This window comes from Ictidomys tridecemlineatus, chromosome 4, assembly GCF_052094955.1.
Source record: "Ictidomys tridecemlineatus isolate mIctTri1 chromosome 4, mIctTri1.hap1, whole genome shotgun sequence".
NCBI lineage: Eukaryota > Metazoa > Chordata > Mammalia > Rodentia > Sciuridae > Ictidomys > Ictidomys tridecemlineatus.
Window position 1 is genome coordinate 171,839,148 of NC_135480.1, and position 6,000 is coordinate 171,845,147.

General features: G+C 38.4%; 1 pseudogene; it reads left to right on the forward strand.

Moving 5' to 3' along the window:
* LOC106144916 (sodium-dependent phosphate transporter 1 pseudogene) overlaps positions 1-3,972 on the forward strand; it is a 29,617-nt pseudogene extending 25,645 nt beyond the window's left edge.
* The last annotated feature ends 2,028 nt before the right edge of the window (positions 3,973-6,000 follow it).

The window sequence follows — 6,000 nt, forward strand, 5'->3', positions numbered from 1 at the left end:
GCAAGTGTCTACATTTTTAGGCTCTATCTTAAAAACCTTTCATGTGGTTTTGGCATCAAGACACAGAGAATAATGGTATGTGAGTGATACACTCCTGTGTATGCATGCAAATGAACCTTCTGGCAACTCAGGAAGTGAAGCAAAGACAAAAATCTCCAAAACATCAAATTTTTTTCTGCTCTGATTACATCATCCCTTTTTATTGTAGCCTGGGTGTAATCACTTACATATTCATTTTCCACTTACTTAAAGCAGCTTTACACTGAGGAAATTCTACACTGTCTTCCAAAAAGACTTGTCTTTTCATTTGGACTAAAGACCAGGAAGATTCACATGGAAAGACAGATTTCTGCTCCTCCTACCTCAAATGCATCAAGGCTAAAGGAAGGGGGGCGGGATCTGCTCTGAGACTTAAGGCCAACTACATAGAATCAATGAAAAACCAGGGCCTTTGAGTGATGTGAATGCTAGTTGCACTTTGAAGCTATCAAGTAATTACTGGATATGCAATAGCCCATATGCTGAAATCTTCAAATAGCCAGATGGGTTCTGCCCAGAATCAGAGAACCACTGAGGGTCATTCAAAATCACAACTAGTACTCTTGACATTTATCAAACCTGACCTACATGAAAAGTGATTAAGTGAAAAGTCATTAAAATAGCTTTAATATTTCCATAAAAAGCCTTTGATTTAAGGGTGGTCCTTTTTTTCCCAGTGGGTAAACCAAAATCATCAGAAATCCATATCACATGAGCATGATGAATGTTTTATTAATAACAAATGGACTCTAAACATGGATCCAAACATGTCTATCTGCAAATGTCTGGTGAAAGAGCAGGAGGCCAAAAGGAAGCAATTTGCATGAATCAATTTTCAAATGAAGTTTTTTTGGTTTTGACTGATGAAAGAAGGAGCAGTTTTTGTATGGCACCTTTAAAAAGAACATAATGCATGCCCCTTCCCCTTGCCACTGGATTCGGGAGTACAGGCAGAAGCTGCCTATAAGGCTATGAGAAATATCAGAGCAGAACTACTATAGTTTTGATTCTAAGTGACAGAATGAAGCTTCCAAACATAGTCTCCCTGGCAAGAAGAAATGCCATTCAAGAGCTTTCACTGCTGTTACACCAACACTTTAACAATGTGCCTGAGTGTCAATGGGTCTATTCATTTACACTCTAGTTCAGTGATTCTAGACAATAGATTTTAATGTGACACACAGGTAAACTGCTCAGCATTACTAACTGGACATTACAATCACTTCTCCATGGATGGAGAGGATCGTTTGTGATCTGTATGTTCTCATAATAAAGCCAATCAAGAAAATAGATTTAGAAAATATGAATTTACTAAAAGTTTCTAAGACACATATCACATTTCAATTTAAGGGGAAAGTAGGAAAAGAGAATAGAGAAAATGAAGGAAGAAAGGAGACAACAATGAAGAAGTTTAATTTTTAATGTGCTATTTTTTAGGGAGTCTCTGTGAAAGCCTTATTTTTTTTTAATTTCTGCTATTTAGCTTTAATTTTTTAAACACTGATTCTGTCCTACAAAATTTTCTCTTTACTAGGCCAATGTTTTCATAACTCTAACAGACATGGGGCACTTCTAGTATGACTTAGTATTTCTCAGATAAAACTGTCCCTTCCTTATCCTGAATTTTATAAGCCTCTGGAACTGGATCTGGGACCCTCCCCTGTTCACGAGATTCTTAGAATAGATAAACACAGGAACCAACAACTCTTCTTTTGGGGACAAAGAATCAGGTGACAAAGGTACCATAGGAAGCTGAATGTGGTGATCTTGCACTCCTTGCTTCCAAGTAGTTAGATAATTCCTGTCTAACACAGGAATCAAAAACTTCTCAAGGTAATTCCTGATTTACAGGAGGCAAGTTTGGAGTTTTAAAAAAGGTCAAAGACTTATAGCAACAAACTACAGAGAAGAGGGAGATGATTTGACATCATTAAGGCAGATACTGTTCCCCATCAGAGCTTTGGGTACAGTGCAAGTATATTACATTTATGTCTGTCACAAACCCTGCAGTATGGCTGCATTATTGAAGGAGCAGAATTCTGTAGTTACAAACTTGTTTCTTTAATTATATTTTGTCATTTTTTTAATCACTGGTATATTATGTGTCAACATATCTCCAGGTTGTGTTGTAAAGCTTTATTCCCAGATCACATCAACCCAGACATTCAAATTAGAATATTCAATAAGATCTGATAATAAATACAGTCTGAGTTCCTACCAGTCAGTGCTCCATTTGGTTCCACTGTGTGACAACCAGTGATTCATTTTTTGAAGCTCACCATTTCTGGGACCCATAATGCCTATATTTATTGTCAGTGAAACCACTGTTTCTCCCTCATAGCAAAGGGCAGGAGGCTGTCAAGTGGTTTGAACTGATAAAGATTGTAATGTCTTAGTTCATCTCTCCACTGTTTTCTGTTATTATGTTTGGAATTTTATTCTTCCTTGTTTGTACATTCATCCTCCACAAAGAAGTCCAATTCCTAATGGTTTGGGTGTTTTCCAGCTTTCTATACCTGTACAGTTAGAACAAACCACTTTTCCACCATTTATACTGGAATGGGACACCATTGCTGGACTTTGACAAACTTCCTCTGTAGGTTCTTATTCTCATCTCAGTGGGATGTATATTTTCTGTGCTTTCATTACTTTGTTCTTTGTCTTGGGATGAAGAGAAAAATCAAACAAGAAATGCAGTCTAGTTCTTCTGAAAGCCCCTTAATGGGGAAAAAAAGAATAGCTTGAAAAAAGATCTTGAAGAAACAAAGCTGTTTCTCACTATTCTGAATAGGAATCCTGCTTCTGAGGTAGAGTCTGCCACTGTGCCCCTCTGGGCTGTGGTGAAGGACAGAATAGTCTTACTCAAGCTCAGAGACCTGTTGGAAACTCCAGAGGATGAAAGGCTCTCCCCTGCCTTGGACCAGAGGAGAGAGATCAACAGAGACAGCAACATGAAGAATGCAGCGCAACTACTATCTAATGGGTACCCCGTTCAGTTCAATCAAGCCATCAGCAACCAAGTAAACTCCCGTTGCCACCATAAGCATCACACCATGCATAAAGATCCTGGTTTGTACAAATACCTGCTCCATAAATTACACCTGCATAAGGTAGGAGACTGCATGAGAGATTCTGCTGGCAATCCCTTGAGGGGCAAAAATAACTATAATTCCTACATCATAGAAATTTGTGACTTGCACCTAGATTCATTCTGTACCAAAGAAAATTAACATAAGGGTGAAGAAATGGAGGAGCTGGCATGGCCTGAAGCAGACACCAAGGAGTAAAGTTGAATTCAATGTCATGTCTGACCATCACTTTGCATCTGAGACGAATATGAGTTTCAGAGCAGAGATGGGTATAGATGGCAGAAAAGGAAGTAGTAGCTCTCTGTAAGAATGGTATGATCAGAAAAAAAATCTGAAGTTTGTCTCCTCTTTAGGTCCCTGCAGACCCTTACAGCCTGCTTCAGGTCATTCACCTACAGAGCCATTGATGTTAGCAATGACATTTGTCCTCTAATTGTTTTGTATCTGGTTTATGATCAGGAGATATTTCTTTATAGGTGGTGACACTGATATAGCTTCTACTCTATGGTCTTGATGAAATCTGTATTGGTCTGTGGGTGTAGGGAAAAAGAGTTACCCAGATCATGGAGAAGGATTTGACACCAATTGCATCCTCTAGTGGCTTCAGTATTGAACTGGCATCTATTCTCACTGTGGAAATTGCATTAAATATTGGCCACTCCATCAATACAGCACATTGTAAAGTGGGTTCTTATGTACCCGCTCACTGGCTCCAATCAAGATGGCTATTGACTGGCCAATCTCTCCCAACATATTTATGGCCTGGTTCATCACAGTCCTCATTTCTGACATTACTAGTGTTGCTACCATGGCAGTCTTCAAATGTGTCATCCTCAGAGTGTGAAGCTGGTTGAGATTAAAATTCATGTCAATGTTTGGGACCACCTTACACATTCCTGCTGTCTTGGAGAATGATTACAGTGTTACTGAAGACTGACAAGAGTCTTTTTAAAGTTTGGGAGCTGTGGGAGGGAAGTGTTACTTATGCTATAATTGCTTTTGTGCTAAATATGACTTGTCTCAAAATTAGCTATGTAAAATAACCAGGTTTCCACTGGTTCCTACTGAGGTCTCCTTTCCTTCTGGGCTGTGAATTCCTATGCATATTTTTCTACTTTTTGTGTCAGACTTCAATTCCACAGTGTGTTAATGTTGCCTCTGAAGGTGTGTGTGTGTGTGTGTGTGTGTGTGTGTGTGTGTGTGTGTGTGTTAATCATGCAGAGTCATTTGGCAGAGCACAATCTGCTTTGTTGGTTCCAACAGTTTCTGTCCTAACATCCACCAGGACTTAACAACAAAAAATATAACTGTTGTCCCTTACAGTCATTGGGAATCTTACCTCCCATCAGTTGTGGCAGATCCTATTGACAAATATAGAAATTTCTTAGGGGATGAAGTTCTTTAGACACAGTGAAAATTTCAGTAATAACTTCTTTGCAAGTAATCATTGCTATTAGTGTTAAGCAGAAGTAGGAAGAAAGAGTGTTTTGGCAATCTTGGTTATTTCTTTAAGATTCTGGCAGTGTGGCAAGGATGAGAATGAAGTGGAATATGAACTTTAGAAAATTTGCAACAGACAGTCTTCCATGCTCATCTATCTCTTCATAAAATAAAACGGTCTACAATTTTCAGGGGGAAAAGAAGATAAAGAAGCAACATCTACAGAGTTTCAAAGAGAGAGTATTATGATCCAGCATTAGTTTGTGTGAAAGGAAAAAAATAAAGCATTAAAGAAATGCTGGTGAACCACATATCAAGAAGGAGGGGGCTGGGGATGTGGCTCAAGCGGTAGCGCGCTCGCCTGGCATGCGTGCGGCCCAGGTTCGATCCTCAGCACCACATACAAACAATGATGTTGTGTCTGCCAAAAACTAAAAAATAAATATTAAAATTCTCTCTCTCTCTCTCTCTCTCTCTCTCTCTCTCTCTCTCTCTCTCTCTCTTAAAAAAAAAGGAGGAGGAAGAGGAGGGCTGGGGTTGTGGCTCAGCTGTAGAGCGCTCACCTAGCATGTGCAAGGCCCTGGGTTCAATTAAGAGCATCATGTGAAAATAAATAAAATAAAGGTATTGTGTCCAACTACAACTAAAAATAAATAAATAAATATTTTTTAAAAGAGAAGGAGGAAGAGGAACATGGGGAAGGAAGAGAGAAAAAGGAAGTGGAGAAAAAGAAAAAAGAAGGGAAGAAGGAAAAGAAACATACTAGTTTGAATATATTCGATGAAACAAGGCATATATCAAAAATAATCCCTGAAAAAGGCAATGTGACACAAAATATTAAGTAGTAATAATCTGGAACTAAAATACTAAATCATGTTTTAATATCTTAAGATGAACTATTGAGGTGAGAGAAAATAAAAATACACTAAATTTCTCAGCTTTTGCCCTCTACCATAAATGATATGTTTTACATTTTCAAAAATCAAGGACTTTCATACTACTAAATACTATATAATCATTTTAAAACATGTACTTCTTGAGCTGGGGATGTGACTCAAGTGGTAGTGTGCTCACCTGGCATGCGCAGGGTGCTGGGTTCGATCCTCAGCACCACATAAAAATAAAGTAAAGATGTTGTGTCCACCGAAAACTAAAAATAAATATTAACTCTCTCTCTCTCTCTCAAAAATAAATAAATAAAACATGTACTTCCAGTTATAGATAACAAAATCAATCTATTTCTCCTGAGGTCACATTGACCAGACTTGGTTCTCATGTGCACATTTACAAAAACCAATCTCCAGTCATCCTGGGCTGGGAGTGAAGCCAACCTTCCTAAAGACCAAGAGAGTTTAGCCACAGAATTATGGTTATGTTTGCAGGAAAGACAGGCTGGGAGGTCTAGCTGTTGAGAAACCAGTGAATAAAGTCA